Raw genomic sequence first — 17,335 nt, 5'->3', positions numbered from 1 at the left:
ATGGGAGAATATGAAAAAACAATACTTAAAAGCAGATTTAACAGTTATAAAAAGCCAAAAAAAAAATGAATTTCAATGTGAACATAGGAGAGCTAGAGAGGGAAAAATATGTTATTTTGGGTACACACTTAGAAGAGAAAGGAAACATTCGCTACGCAAAGCATGGTAATGAAAATGTCGAAACGAAAGGAGGGCAGACCGTGGCAAGGTCGTTAAGGCAAGACTTGGACAAATACTCTACGGCTCTTCGTATTTTAGTTATCTTTTCATTGCATTCATTTGTTGTGTTTTAGTAAAAGCAAAGTTCATTAATGCAAATTTGACATGGATTCCAGCTACTGCTAGGATAAAAAGATTAGGTTACAAAGCATGTCCAAAAAAATATAATATTATAAGCATCTTATTTCGTCTGTAATGAATACCAGGGGTGACATTGTGATTCTCGTTTCGAGTGATTTTGGTTCGTTTCGCCCATTAACGTTTAACGTGGTCGAAACGAACCAAAATCACTTGAAACGAGACGCGCAATGTCACCCCAGGCCTCTGACAGGACGCCATATTATCATAGTAACTTTCGCAGCTCACACCCTACAAAATAATACATGTGCCACTTAAACTACAGCTACAGTGCGAATACCTCACGAACAACCTCTTATCCGGGGCAGGATTTGGTGTGGGCCCGAAATAGAAGTTGGAGATATAAACACAACAAAAGAGAGGTACATTTGGACGTTTTGGTCATAAATTCCGGTTATCGCCGTTATAGTTAATCTAGATTATCACAACAAAAAAGTGTTTTTCGTTAAAGCTATAGAAAATTTGTTTAAGTACCACTGATGCGCTCTCATTTGGACGCGCGGTGACGCACGCGGGCGACTACTAGTATATAATAAATTTTCAGCCGTTCCTCTAGTTTTGCAACATATGCGCATTAAATTTTATTGCCACATATTGGAATGATGGGCGACTAATTGAAAACCAGTTGCTTAAACAAGATAAATATATTCAGATTACTATAATTTTGGTCAATTTTGCCAATCTCATTACTTTTTATCTGCGCTCCAGTTTTATTTTTCACGTTGTCTCAATTTTGTTCGTATTTTATGGTTCTAGTTTTGAATAGAGTTTCAAACTATATACTCTACTACTTTGTACCTCCCGAAGAAAATTGTACTGCTTTTTCACTGTTGCATGGTGTGCTCTCGTCATAATTTTCTTCCATTATAATCAGGTTGAGTCCAAATTGTCCAATTTATTTCGAAAATAGTCCGCTTAATATTCATGGCAAGGAGAATTTTTTCCTAACCAGCCGGATCTAGCAAAAGATAAGCTTTCCATCATGGCGTTCGCCGGTGTGCTGTGCGCCTGGATCCGGTGTTCCTTCGTGCTAACCTGTCCCGGAACACTTTCAACCCATTCAAGATTTTTCTCCTTATCTAGACAAACAATCGCATCACCGTTCTTCACAAGCGCGAAACCGCAGTTTGCCACAACTATTCTACCTCTTCCATAATCCTTGTATTCCGAGCCTTGACTGTGTGTCATATTTTTTCTGCACTCACACCGTCGACTGGGTACCGTCGAGGGAGATTAGAAGCATCGCCCGTCGGAAACAGATAGTAGGTATCTGCGGTCTACACTAGTGCTGCGGTGAAGTCTGCTGCAATCGGAAGGATGCTAGCGTGCAAAATGGACCCATTGTACCGTTGTCAGCTCCTTGCGCTAGGCGCGCAGAATGCGTGTGACCTATTTTACCCGTGAACACCGCCTCTGGTTTGCGCTAGAACCAGCACTTTACATATACCTAGCACAAAAGTGATATTGTGAAGGAAGTGAATAGCTTTCTAAGCTGAAACTGAATGCCTGTCATTCAATCTCAGCCACGGAGTATTTTTATCACCGGATGCTTACTCAGCGTTAAACATAGTTTCTCTCTTTTATGCACAAGCTTTCGAAAGTTTCACCAACAGTTTGCTTTCGCAATTACTGGAGACCCAGTGGAAAGCATGGTGAATGGTTCAACTGAATTGGTTCAAGATAGAAATCTTGTCTTTAAGACCAAACTTGTGATTTTCGCCTTTACTTCAAGATAATAATTAGCCGAATTAATATTATTTTTACTACGGGCTCATTTCTAAGGCCTCTTTTGCCCTCTTCTGTGCCGGCTCCTTTTTCAATGGCCATGGTTTCTCCCGTCAGTTTGATACCAACTAAAGTAGCCAGTAGAGCAGTTGCTTCTTAGTGACTACTGAAATAATGGTCTGTCACTTTTGATAGTAATTAATGTCTTCCTACAGTCAGACCCAAGACAATGCAGGAGGAAAGTCGATAAGGGAGAACACAGGAAACTACCTGATGGCTACCGGTTCTTCACCGGCTCAAGCTCCCAGCGCAAGCAAAAGGACGACGAGTGATGGCCCAGGAAGGCACACATCAGGAAGCTAACTGCTTCCCATCGCTTACCTCCTTTGTTCCAGTTCGAGTCTAGTCAGTGGCAAGGTATCGGTTCAGATTCTAGCGATGGCCGCAAAACGCTAGGGAGGCCGATAATAGGTGATTTGCTCCTAATATATTGTGTTGTTAACTTGGAGTAACAACGCCGGTGGGGGAAGAATAAATCTTTCACTCACTTCCTGAATCTCTTAAACGGGCAGACATCTCTACCTGGATGAAAATCAATAAAACATTCGAGATTTCTACTTTGAGAACGTCTTACTTTCTGCACAGCATGTGCATTTTGTTTAGAAAAAAGTATACGTTTTCAACTACACTGCACTGCACTTCAGACTGTTGCTGATGGTAGTAGCTTTCCAGGATGCTCATTAAGGAATCATGACGTGTCAACCTTGCTGTGGCAGGAAGAATAGCCACAGAGAACAGACATTTATGCTCATATAAAATATCATGCAAATGGTGTGTAAACTTTTCAATAAGACACAAGCGACATCTCACATCAGGTGCACCAGTTGTTCAATATCCTCGTTGCCAAATTTAATATATTGTCGTGTTATATTCTGCAAATTCGAAATACTGGCTACTCTGATATAAGTTACTGTAGCAACGGCTGTAACTTTGTTTATGTTATTTATTGAACCTTGCTGAAAATCGAAAATAGAAACCAAAAGGCATCTCAAGATTTTATTTTATTTGATAATTACCGGAAATAGGTGTCGTGTTTAGAGTTTTTCAATAATTGAACAGCCTGACACCATTGCGGCGGCACATGCAGCAGCATTCTGAACTTTGATTGCATTCCAGAAAACCTTACCGCTATGAAGACTTTCGTATAGACGAACGGCTGCGGGAAGCCGCAGAGAATCGCTTTGAACCAAAATGCAAAAAAGTTGGTTTATTTACGCAAGAATAGTTTTACGGATGAGTTAAAAAGGAATAACTCAAGCACTGCTATTTTTGATAAATGTTGTTTACACGCTAGTGCTATAGCGACGCCTTGGTGAAAACATGAATATGTACTTTGATATGCATTGACAGACATTAAATATCAAAATCAATCCTCTTAGTGATGTGAGCGCCACGTAGCGGGAGCATTACCACTTACTTTCAAAATGACGGCTGAGCTTTTACACACGTTGCGATATTAAGATGAATGTCTGTTCTCTGTGGAATAGCGCTAAATTGCTCTAACGAAGCGCACTGACGTTCGCGAGCTACGTCCTACGATTGAAGTACTGTGACGGTGACGGTGACAGTTAATGTTAAATGATTTATGACTGTCAAAATTTTACGACAGAACAATTGCACGACTACGGTTCCAACCTGCACAGCACAGCAAGCTATGCGACCTGAATGAAGGTACGGTACATACCTTATCGGAAACAAAGGATACTGTTCTATTCTACCGGCTTCTTATCAGGCAGTCATGTTTTTGTCGTCGGAAGCTTTTCTACCGGTGACGGCTTATAAATGGGTGAACTATTGTTTGTATAGTGTGGTTAGTGGTGTGCTGTCAAAAAAGGTGAGATGTTTTCTGTTATTAAATAGACGTTGAGTGAGAAAACATTTGTTGTTTTGGGAGTTTCGGGAGGTAAAACTGCTGCGAGTGCGAGTGAATTATTGCAAACTGCAGTCTTTTAAGTTAATTATCTCTACCGACCTGCTGCACAGTGATCCAAAAGGGTGAAAAGTGGAACTTTTTTCCTAGCGTCTTTTAGCATTGTGGGTCTTTCTACTTTTGTTTGAAAGGTATTATTACCTAGTATATCACTATTGAATTGCTTTGCAGTCCGACATTTCGTTCAAAAGTTATAAGCAAAAAGGTGAAAACTACGTGACACGCGTTTCTCCGGAACAACGCAATTAATTTTAACGATTTTAGTACCAAACAAAAGCTCCTGAGACACCTGAGAAGACAACTCAGGAAGTGGCGTTAGGTATCCCGACCCTCTAATGGGGCGTGAGGATCCAGACCCATTAAACCCCTACTCGATTCTCCAGCCTCAATCCCCCCTGGCACCACCTTATCGGTATTACTTCAGGGAGGGGCTATTGTGTTTAACGCACTCTCTTAGATAACTACTGAACTATGGTAGTTAGGTTGTTTATTCGCCGTTGATCGACTCTTCAGCGGTTTTGTAGCTCAAGTACAATCTGGGTAGCAGCCGTATTGACCGCTCCCCAGAAGTCCGAGCTGGAACACATCCTTTAGACTAAGTTATCCGGAGTGGTGTCCTATCCGCTAACTGACATCATGTTGCTTCTCGCGCCCGCGAAACGAGGGCACATGAAGAAAGAATGTTCTGCAGTTTCCTCACCATCCACGCATTCGAGACACGCGGGGGACTCCGTATGTCCAAACTTGTGCAGATACTGTCTAAAACAACCACGCCCTGACAGAATCTGTGTCAGGTAGAAGTTAACTTCGTCGTGGCGCCTGTTGACCCACCCAGATAGGCATCATACTCGTTAAGACGCAGATTGCATCATGCGAAACTGTGCGATACGCACTCGCCACTCTCAAGCACATGAGACGATAGGTGGTTTCCAGCTTGGATAGATACCTAACGCCGATGACCACACCAGCCTGCCAAACCTGAGTATGGACTGGACCACGTTGGTTAAAAGCCTTCGCTTGCTGCCATATACCGCAGAGCTATTGGACATCATACGAGACAATGCCGAAATAGCTGTGGAAGCCTTCTTGCAGGCATAGTCGACGTGGCTCCAGAACTTGAGCTTGTCGTCGACCATGACTCCCAGGAGTTTTAAGGACCGCGTTGACGAAATAGTGCAATCCCCGACGCTGATATTTGCTTGCTGCACCGACTTGCGGTTGTTCACCACGATAACCTCCGTTTTATGATGCACTAGCTCCAGTTTCCTGGATAGCGTCCAATCTTCAACAATGCTTAAAGAGTGGGCAGCCGTCAACTCAACCTCTCTGATAGATTCACCGTAGACTTCCAAGCTGATGTCGTCCGCAAAGCCGACAATCACCACCCCTACCGGGAACTTTAGCTTTAACACCTCGTCATACATGACGTTTCACAACAACGGGTCCAGTATGGAGCCTTGCGGAACCCCTGCGGTGATTGGAACGCACTTCTGACCCTCATCCGTGTTGTAGCATAGCACACAATTCTGGAAATAATCTTCCAGAATTCCATACACCGACACCGGCACTTGGACGTTCCGAAGCGAGTTGGCTATGGAGTCCCAGCTAGCGCAATTAAACTCATTCCTCACGTCGAGCTTGACAACTGCGCAATAACGGATACCTGTCCTCTTGCGCTGGATTGCCACCTCGGCTGTCTAAGTGACAGACAAGATGGCATGGCAACCGAATTGGTTCCTTGACAGACCGTTTGTACCCTCAGTGTACTGTACGAGTCTGTTAAGGATAACTCTCTCCAGCACCTTGCTGGCAGTATCGAGCAGACAGATCGACCTATAGGACGAGGGGACACCCGGAGCTTTTCCTGGCTACGGCAATTGGACCAGGTTTTGTTGCTTCCATCTGTTCGGAAAGTGGCCAGCTCCAAGCATCACTCATTACTGCCCCGAATAATTCGGGAGCCTCTAGAATAGCCGCTTTAATGGCCATATTCGGGATTCCGACTGGCACCGGTGCCTTGCTCACCTTTAGCGATTTAGCGATCCCTTGTGGCACAGAAAGAGGCCCTCGATGAGCCGCTCCCGCATCTCTGGCGATTACTCTACGGGCGCCATCACGCCCTTGGTCTTTGCCATTACGACCCTGTAGGCAACACCCCACAGGTTCGCATTGACACTAGCACAGAACCCTTCAAAGCAGGCTCGCTTGCTAGCTTTTATCCAACTCTTAAGCGCTGCGCGTGTAGCAACAAGTGCTACTCGACATTCAGCACTGCCTTCGTCCGAACGAGCTCTTTGCATAATTCTCCTCGCACGAAAGCACGCTCCGCGGAGTTCTGCTATTTCATCTGTCCACCAGTAAGCCGGTGACCTCCCATACCTAGGTCGACCTTTCCTAGGCATGGTAGCGTTACACGCTCGCGACAGTTGCTCAACCAAATGATCAGCGTTCGGATCGGGCATACCGCGATCACCACACTCTCTTCGGATCGCTTCCACAAATACTTCGGGATCGAAGTATGATGTCTTCCATCCACGGGTGATTGGAGTGTCGGCTTCACTCGCCACCTGCCGTCTCGTTATCTGACTGGCACCATAGCGGACCGCCCGATGGTCACTGTAAGTGTAGCCATTGTCTACCCTCCAGTCTGCTATCAGACCAGGACTGCCGAATGTCACGTCGATGAAAGACTCCGTACCGTTCCTACTGAAGGTACTTGTGTTGACGACGTTGGCTAGATCTACGTTAGGCTTTGCCAGAGCCTCAAGCAGAATCCGACCCCTATGGTTCGCGCGACGATTTCCCCGCTCTACCGCCCAAGCGTTAAAATCGCCCGCCACAACCACCGGCCTTAAACCAGTCAGTACAACTGATACTCGGTCTACCATCCGCGTAAACTGCTCGATAGATCAACTCGGCGGAGCATAACAGCTGCAGTAGAACACTCCACCTACTTTGGCAACTGCAAATCCATCGTCTGCAGTTGACACAACCTCTTGAACCGAGAACCTGCTTGTCCTCCCGCAGTCCCGGAGAGTCATCTCGGGCGAATCTGTACGCTATCGCCGAGGACCTTTTCTACCAGTACTTTGTAGGCAGACCCCTTCTCAGTGGCATTCTTTTTGTGCTCAAGGATCATGTCGCCCGTGCGAGAGCGGCGGTACTCCGCACATCCACACCAAGACCCTTCAACTGATCGTCCCCTCTCATGGCGTTCAAAACTTCCGAATATTTCGGCCCCTCAGTTTTGAGAATACGGCCAACGCCTTTCGGTTGAGCTCGATCCTCCTCTTTCTTCCTGGCCTTCTTCTTTTGACTAATTCCCACTAATTATCGGACGCCAACTGCGTCTCGTTATCCTCAGTGGGTTCTTCGCTTGGCTTGCGACCCTTTGCGATCAGGCGCTTCTTCGGGTCCGTGGGGGTTTCTTCCTCTGGGGACTGCCTTGCACGTTTATTGGATACCTTGTCGTCGTTAGACTGTTCCATAGTCGCGAGGGCCACGATGTGGTCAGTCATTGACGGGCAGGCATTCGTTTGTACAGACCTCGATTCAAACGCCTTCTCGGTCTCTTTCTCTGCCACACTTACTCGCACTTCGAATTCACTGTGCTCCTTCGTCGCAGCACGCATGGTGCCCCGAAGCATGAGCAGACTTTGTTTCAGGTCCTTCGCCACGGTGCTGCGACCTGCCACGCACTCGATAATGGCATAGAGCTAATGAGACGTCGCTACCACTCTTGGTAACATGCCTCTCTTTCCTTCTACTGCTTTTAATAGCGACGGGTCGTTCATTGCTGCGTCCCCAGCTAGCACCAACTCGTATATCAATGTACGAAAACTATCGTAAATATCTCTAACCAAACTCGAAATCGTAACTAAAGCTGGATAAAGTGGGATTAAGTTGATTTTCTGTCGTATATAATGATAATGACTGACATGCATACGATTTTCAGCGCAAAATCGTAGAGTAGTACGGAGCGACTCGCGCTTAATCGGATATTATCGTATATAAATACTTATATAGTCGTAACGCTCAAAATTATTCGGAATCACGTATATTGCCTCCAAAATAGTACGGATATGCCAATTTTGCGCATGAAATACGATTTATTTAGCATGTATATCTGTACGTAATGCTGATTTTTACCTTTTTTATACATATGAAAATGCTAGCTGGGTCCGGCGTAGATGCAGTTGGAGCGACAGGTGTGCCGTTTCCCTTTCCGCTTACGCTGGTGCTTCTACTCGTATCCATCGGCGGAGATCTCTGGATACCGCCTCTTGCGAACGGATTATCTAATCCGTCCGCGCTCACTGAAGTTAAGTTGGTTTTATTTTGATCCCACGAGTTGAGGGGAAAGAAGAGTCCGCCACATCACAGCCCCTCATGATGTGGTAAGGGCTAATTACTGTGGAGGGCGCTCTGGTACTCCACAGGCTCCATTTGAGGCTGAGTATTTATAGAACCCCGCCCGCCCACCATTCATCTCTCTTCAGCGAAGATAGAAAAATATTATTTATTTTATATGACTTTGTAAAATCAGTTTTTCCATTTTAGCTCGTTTTTTAATTGTTGTATGACTTTTTCATGTATTACAAAGTTGTACAAATAGTAAAAATACACAACTTTGCTGAAAATAGTATACCTCTATGTTTGCTTGTTTAGGAACTGTAGAACTTTGATTATAAAAATACCCTAATTTTGACCCCGAGTTACTCGACTATCGACAGACGGATACATTTAAAACATTTTACATTTGCTGATAGTTTTGCTGCATACAGACACCATTTTACCATATGAAGAAGGGAGAGAAAATTTCAGTTGGGGCCAATTGCGGTACACCTCACATACTGATTGCTTCGTTTATGTGATGTCAGTTTTTGCTGATCTATTTTGCCTACAATTTAAAGTATTAATGCATTGAATAGTTATGGCATTTTGACCATAACACGTTTATTGAAGAATATACGCTAATTAAACATCGATTTGTAACATTATAACAATATGGCATTCTAAAACCTGCACGTGCACAAAATACAACAGCGTGAGTAACCGAAGGTTAATAAAAATTGATGAAATTTATTCAAGAAAACTTTATTGAATCAAATAGAAAGGCATTACAGGAAATTATGCATAGTCCAAAAACCTTCAAACTACACCTTTACTATGCAATGCTTATGGTAAATAATAATATTTCCTCTTACAACTTACTTTTACTTGCACTTACTCAAATTAGTAACAACTTACTTATAATTACTCAGCAATTTCATGCACACCACTAGCGGGGTAAAAGTGCGAATACCGCGGGGCAAAAGTGCGAAGCTTGAATTCATGAAATTAGCACAACAGTAGCTAACAAAACTATATTATCATCAATCTGCGTTATGTTTCGGTAAGGAATATTCTCAATTTGCACCTTTCCTACTTTTCCAAACGTTTGTTTTTTGTTTCATCAGTGGAAAAACATCGTTTTCCTTCGGCCAACATCCGTAGAGCACATAGTTTTCTGCAGATTTTTCATATCTAGTATCTGTAATATAGTGCCTAAAGCTGTATATAATTAGCTATACATCACTGCCTCGTCCATGAATCGCACTTTTGCCCCGTCCGTGAATCGCACTTTTACCCCGCTAGGCGCTTGACGGGGTTAGATTAAATTACGGAAAAGCGAAATATATTTTGTAAATTCTTTTCACCGTATTTTCAAAACAGATATGTGAGTAATGTAAAACGCTGCTACAAATTTTCAACAAGTAATATTCTCCTGTTGATATCGCATTTGCCGTATAACGAAAAATTACATCAAAACCGCCCTAAAATAACATTTGCACATAACTCAGCAACTATGCTTCGTAAGCAACCAAAGTTTACGTTAGATTCAAGCTGTCAAAGCGGTCACCCATCCATGCCAATGTAGTCAATTTACTCGGAATCTGCACCGATAAATCATTGAATCGCACTTTTACCCGCATCGCACTTTTACCCCTCCTTACTCTACCCGGAATTGACGGTGAAGATATTCACGTTGGATGCATTGAATTTTAAGTAATGACGGCTGTCAATCGACAACGGAACCTTTAACGACTGCCTAATTGCTTTTCGAGTAGCTCCAAAATGAGCAAAATGACTCATGATTTCAGGTTTCTAGCTTATGTTTTATGAAAATACACCATGAATAATAATCATGATATCGCGAACTTCTTGCAGTACAACACAATGCAAAATCATGAACTATTATTCATGATTTTAAGCTGCCCGATACGGTAGTTTAGTCATGATTCGACAGCAATTCAAACTTCATGATTTCATGATTTTTTTCATGGTATCGGAAACGGATTTCTTTCTGTGTTCTAATTGATTAGTTATAAGCACAATAAGGTAAATCGATCTAAATCTGCATAAATCTAGTTGGTTGTCTATGTAGTTTACACTAAAACCTGTCGTAAGTTATTACTGAAATGCTCCAAAATTGCTAGGACCCACACCCAAAGTTTGGAATGTTCTTTACTTGCGTACAATGTTTTGTGCTATTGTTTTGGTAGGTCCATAAAAATGATTTTAATCTGCAAAGATTGTTTTTCCCTTGTATGTTGTTCCGAAGATACTTTTTGTTATTGTACTCTATAAATGCTTATTTTTATTGCAAATTTACCATTGCATCTTAAAGCTGGCGGTAGACTACGTTAGTCACTCGTTGTAAATAACCTCTTAAAACGTCTTTATTACCTCTGCTAGAGCCCTAGCAAATTTCAATAAATCATGAGAGGTTTTTCTTGCTCCGCTCTATTTATACGTATACCGCCAACGCAAGCAAGCACCAGTAAGCAACATTATCATCAAGCCAGACAGGCTGGTAGTCACGTGGGAAAATGGCAACACAGCAGCGATATTTTCCCACGACATCCGCACGATTAAGCATCCAAATCGACCGACCGAGTCGTCGAGCGATCGACGACAAACCACCCGCCACCACGGAATGGTTTTGATTATCAACGCTTTCGTTTTCCCATAAATCCAGCCCGATTCCTGGCATTACTCATCCCGGTCTCGGTCGGTTCGATCCCTACTAACCGAGCACCCGTGGCTCGCTGATCAGGTTTGAGGTCAATTAAGCGCAATCCGTTTGTCCGCTTCGACTGGCAATTCTCCATAAATCAATATTAGTCCATTCCCGTCCGCACCAACCCGACCAATCCTGTGACCCTGCGCGCCTGCCTGTTCAGTGGGTCTATCGGTTGACAAGACGAGCCCGAGCTTAGTCGATGGAGCGTACTGAATTCAATACTGTAATAATGAATAGCCACGGCGAAAAGGAGGGAAAAAACAGGGAAATGATTCCGTGAAACGGTCGGTCACAGTCGCAGTTGCTCACTATATAAATACACGTGGATAGCGCTAGTGGTCCTGCCTGGACACGGCTGACGTACGACGATGATTGGATCGACAACGGTTCTCCGAAAACTATTAATACTCTCACGGGTATCCGTTTCCCTTTTCCTTTCCCTCGCTGCTGACTGGTAGCAACGTTTTATGACTCCCTCCACTGCTCCACTGCTGCCCCACTGCACTGCACTGCACGACTCGTGTGTATCCGCAGTATCATTTATTCATGAGAGGCAAGGACGCGCCCGAATGCCCTTTGGCTGAACTCGATGATGATGAACCGAAGATGAAAGTGTGATATGTTGCTGTAGTTGCCAGCTTCAAGCGCGGCGGTTCTTCATACTACCTACTACCTACTGAAAGATAGCCGACGATAGCTGGTGGTAGCTCGGCCTGTATGTTTGCCCGAGGCCCCGAGGTTGGCTGATGGAGATGTGGCAGCTCAATCAGCCCAGTCAGGCCGGATTAGTTTCTGCAGCCATCAGAAGAGCCCCATCAATGCTTTGCTACGTTGTTGATGTTGATGCACAGGTATTTGTCGTTATTTTTGTGTGTTACCCGTCTCGGTGCGGTGGGTGGGGGGCGGTAAGTGCTCGACGATCGATGTGGAAAACATTACTGGGCCAGTTGTGTGTGAGTTTTTTTGGTGCGGTTTCGGTTATCAGGTGACACACAGTAGCGTGCCCAGATATAAAATTAAAGGTGGGGTACCTGACCTTTCGGAACAATCTTTTGGCCTGAAAAATAGAGTAATCATAGGATGGCGAATCTCTCATTACTTATCACAATAATACGGGCTAGAGCACTGAATACAGAGACTGGCCATATTGGTTTAATGATGCGAGTTATTGAGTGACATGACCAGTCTCTCCATTCATTGCTCTAATACCGGCTGACTAGGTTGAAAGCTCCGAACTTCCGAGTACAATTGAATATAAAATCAATTGGATTAGAAGTTTGACTTGGAACTGGACTAGAAATAAAGCTGAAATAGGGCTTGAAATCAGACTTGACTTTGGAAATTACGTTAGACTTAAAGTTGGACTTAACCAAACTAAAATCTGACAACTTTCCATCCATAATGCATCTTGATGAAAGTGTTGGGGATAACTCGGAAAAGATTTGTAATCTATTTGCAAAATTTTTTCAAGAAATCTATACAACATTTTCTGAAGAAGATCGCGATCGCGACTATTTTGCATTTTATCCGGAATTTTCAGTGGATATAGGTGTCAACCAACTTCATGCCCAGGACATTTTGCAGGCCTTAAAAATGTAGATGCCTCAAAAGGCCCTGGACCCGACGGAATCCCTCCAGTTTTCATAAAAAATCTTGCAGTGGAGTTTACAGCTCCTTTGTTTTGGCTTTTTAACTTATCACTGTAATTCGGAATCTTTCCAAAAATATGGAAAAGCTCTTTTCTAGTACCTGTCTTTAAATCAGGTAGGAAATCTGACGTACGTAATTATCGTGGTATTGCCATAATCTCTTGCATTCCAAAACTTTTCGAAGCAATTATTAATGAAAAATTATTCCTGCAAATTAAAAACAGAATTACAGAAATGCAACACGGTTTCTTCAAAGGACGCTCGACTACGACAAATTTACTAGAATTTATTGACTATTCATTGAATGCAATGGATAATGGAAACCATGTAGAAGCACTTTATACGGACTTTAGCAAAGCATTTGATCGCATTGACATACCAATGCTGCTTTTAAAATTGCAAAAAATTGGAGATCAACCAGGGCTCCTGAAATGGCTTGAATCGTATTTATCTAATCGCCAACAAATAATTAAATTTAACGGAAAGAACTCGAATCCAATTCAAGTCACTTCTGGGGTCCCTCAAGGCTCTCATTTGGGACCTCTTCTTTTTATTCTGTATGTAAATGACGTTTCCTTCATTCTCAAGAAACTTAAAGTGCTAATATATGCCGATGACATGAAGCTCTTTTTGGAAGTAAGAAATGCAGAAGACATCAATGTATTCCAGAATGAAATACACATATTCTACACATGGTGTAAAAAAAGCCTATTAGAACTTAATGTAAAAAAATGCAATCTAATAACATTTACCAGAAAAAGAACTACACCAGAAGTCTCAATCAGATTAGGAAATCAAACAGTAGAAAAATGTGAAAAAGTTAGGGATTTAGGAATTATTTTAGACTCCAAGCTAAATTTTATCGACCATTATAACGCAATAATACATAAGGCAAATAACATGCTAGGTTTCATTAAACGTTTTAGCTACAATTTTTTGGATCCATACACAATCAAAACATTATACATTGCCTATGTGAGGTCAATGCTGGAATCCTGCAGCATTGTTTGGTCACCTTTTTCCATCACGCACGAAAAGAGAATAGAATCAAATAGAACAAAAACAATTTCTCTTATATGCCCTTCGTAAATTAGGTTGGACAACATTTCCTCTTCCATCATACGAAGCACGCTGCATGCTTATAAATATACAATCATTAAAAGAGCGTCGTAAATATGCAATGGTCTTATTTGTAAACGATATCGTTTCGCAGCGTATTGACTCAGCAACACTTTTATCAAAACTGAACTTTTATACACCTACTCGGCAACTTCGTAATCGAAATTTATTTGCCATAAGTCATTATCGCACAAATTATGCAAAATTCGGTCCATTAAATCGTATGATGGCCTCGTACAAACAATACTGCGAAACCATTGACTTTACAATGTCTCGGCATAGACTTAAACACTACTTTCAGTCAACACGTAATCGTAACGCGTAGCGAGCGATACAAAAGAATAAAACACTTTTTAATCTTCATTTAGTTATAAGACTTTTATATGAGAAAATTGTATATATTATACTAGTCTACATCGGTTGACGAAATAAATAAATAAATAAATTTGGGCTTGAAGCTTTGTTCCAAATTAACCAGGAATTGAACTTAAATTTGAAGTGCTTAGGACTGGAAGTTTGATTATGCGTTGGACTTGGAATCAGAGTTTGAATTTAATTTAACGTTGGAATTAAATTAGACTTGAAATTGGGCTTGAAGTCGGACAAACATTTTGACTTGAAATTGAACTTGACAGTGGACATTGAGTTAGACTTGAATTTGGTCATGGGCACATGACAGTTTCATTTGAAATTCGGATTGGTATATGAGACTTACTCTCTCACACGTTTTACCTTTTTTCTGTTCCGTTTTTTCTTTTATAGTCCCATTTTAACACTTTTTTCGGTTGTATCTTCTTTTCTGTATCGTTTTCTTGGTTTTTGCTCTCATTTTCTTGTTCTTTCTGGTTTTCCCCTTTTTTCTAACTTTTCTGCTTGTCCCGTGTTTTCATTTTCACTGCTCCGTTTTTCTTTGTTTCTTGTTTAATTTTTTTCTCATTTTCAATCCTGTATTTCCTACTGGGTTCACTAATTTTTTTGTAATTAAGCTTTCGGGTTTTCCATGTTTTCTACTCCCTTTTTTGCTTAGTCTGTTTACGGTTTTCGTCTCTTTCTAACCTGTCGTCCATTTTGAATCTCGTCTTTGTCTGTTCCGTTTTTCCTCTTTTAGATATCCTGTTTTCTCTTCTTTTTTGTCACTTTATTCTCTTCTTTTTGTCACGCATAATTGTTTTTCTGCTATTTTCAAGGCCGTTTTTCCTCTTTTCAGATTCATATTTTGCGTTCTGTTCCGTTATCCCCTTTTCTGTTCCATCTATCCCATTTCCTAGTTCCATTTAGCTTCCACCTATTATGTTCTGTTTTCCCTCCTTTTCTGTCACGTTTTGTTTTATCACGTTTGTCTTCCCTTTCCATTTTTTCCTCCGTTTTCCTCTTTTTCTGTACTCGATTCTCAATTTACTTGCTCTCGTGTTTTCTATTTTTCTATACAGTTTATCCCTGATTTGTCCTGTTTTATCTAGTTGGTCCTCATTTTCTTTCTTCTTTTACTCGTTTTCTGTATTGCTTTTCCGTCTCATTTTTTGCCTTGTTTTGCCCTTGTTTTGATTTTCGTCCCAATTATCTTCATTGTTTCCTTTTTTTCACGTCTCGTATTTTCTCCCATTGAGTCACGAATTTTTCTCGTTTCTCTATACAGTAATGTTCCGATTTTGTCAGCTCCTGATTTTGTCTACCCCCGATTTTATCAGGTTTTTATCCCGATTCTGTCAGCTTATGAATTTTGTTTAACGATTGTGCTTTTAAACATAATTTATAAAACTTTTCAGCCTAGTTGAAACTGTTCTGATTCTCTGGGGAGAGTTTTTGAATAAAATGATACCTTCTTGCGAGCAATTCGGGGTCAAAATTAGGGTATTTTTGTGGTAAAAGTTCTATAGATCCTAAACAAGCAAAGATAGAGGTATTCTACATTCAGCAATGTTGTGTATTTTTGATTGAATTGAATTTTTCTATCTTTGCTGAAGAGATAGAAGATTACTGTCTTCAGCAAAATTTCTTGTAATAATATGGTGTAAAACTTTGCAGAACACATCAATGTGTTACATTGCAACTGAAGAACAATAAATTTTTTATTGAACTTTTAGGGAGATTAATCAAAATTTGAATTCCGCTGGACGATAGAACTTTTAATTTTAAGAAACTCGTCCAGGTTCCATAAACCTAAAACCATGTTTTCCCGCTCAAAGCTAATGCGCACCAAAAAAGGTTCTGGAACAGTGTGCTGTGCTCGGTTCATTGAGCTTGCGGTTGACAAACTGAGGGTTAAAATTTAATTTTTGTAGAAGTCTTCGATATTGCAAGGTCTCAAGTCTTGAATTTTGAAAAAAAATTCGAAAAAGAAATTTCCCTATTTTGTCAGCCCAAAATTCAACACGGGGCTAACAAAATCGGAACATTACTGTATTTCATGACAGTTTTTCTATTTTTTTCTCTCTGTAGTATTTTTTCTATCTCGTTTCTCTAGTTTTTGTCACGTTTTCCCTCTGCTCTTTTCCGTTTTTTCTCCAGGATCAGTCAGAGACGCAATATCTCTAGATACCTACCTCCTGCGGTAATTTTCTCTTATTTTTTTGTCACATTTATTCGGTTTTGGCCCTATTTCCTGTTTGCTCTCCGGTTTACCTTTTTTATGCTATATTTTTTGTCTTTTTCTTCCCAGTTTTACTTTTTCGACCGTTTTTTCTGTTTTTATTTTCTTCTTTTTCTTTCCCGTTTTTCCTATTCTCTTTCCCATTTCCATTTTGTCCCATCTTTCTTCTTTTGTATCGCGTTTGACCTCTTATTACCATTTTCCTCGTTTTCTCTTTCAGTTTCCTTTTCTCTCACGCATACTATTCTTCCCCTTTTGGTTTCTATTGTTTTCTGAACCATTTTTCCTTGTCTTGTTTTTCCAGCTTCTGTCATGTTTTTTTTCTTTTTCTGTTCCATCTTCCTTCTATTGTCTCCCTTTCTCTCTCGTTGTTCCTTTTTCCTGTTCGCTGTTTCCGCTTTCTCTTGTTTTCCTGTCCCGTTTTTCGCATTTTTCAATCCCGATCCCCTTCTTGTTTTCTTTTTTCTGTTCCGTTTTTCGTCTTTTGCTTCCACTGTCACGTCCGTTTTTCCTCGTTTTTAGCATCACACTTGTGTTCCGTCCCGATAGCTCCTTTTATACCTTTTGTCTGTTTCATCTGTTCTGTCCTTTCGCCTATACGTGCTGCTTTTCCTCTTTTTATATCACGTTCTGTTTTCCGTTTTATGCCGTTTATCTTCCCTTTTCATTTTTTTCCTCTATTTTTCTTTTTTTTCTGTTTTCGTCTCGAAAATTTCCTGTTATCGTGTTTTCTCCTATTCTTTTTCTCTTTTTATATCCAAATTTTGTACTTTCTTTGTTCTTTGTACCTTTGTACTTTTTACCTTTTTCGCTCTTCTTCTTTTCTCTCATTTTTCTTC

This window comes from Sabethes cyaneus, chromosome 1 (genome assembly GCF_943734655.1).
Source record: "Sabethes cyaneus chromosome 1, idSabCyanKW18_F2, whole genome shotgun sequence".
NCBI classification, from domain to species: Eukaryota; Metazoa; Arthropoda; class Insecta; order Diptera; family Culicidae; genus Sabethes; species Sabethes cyaneus.
This window is presented reverse-complemented; position numbering follows the sequence as displayed.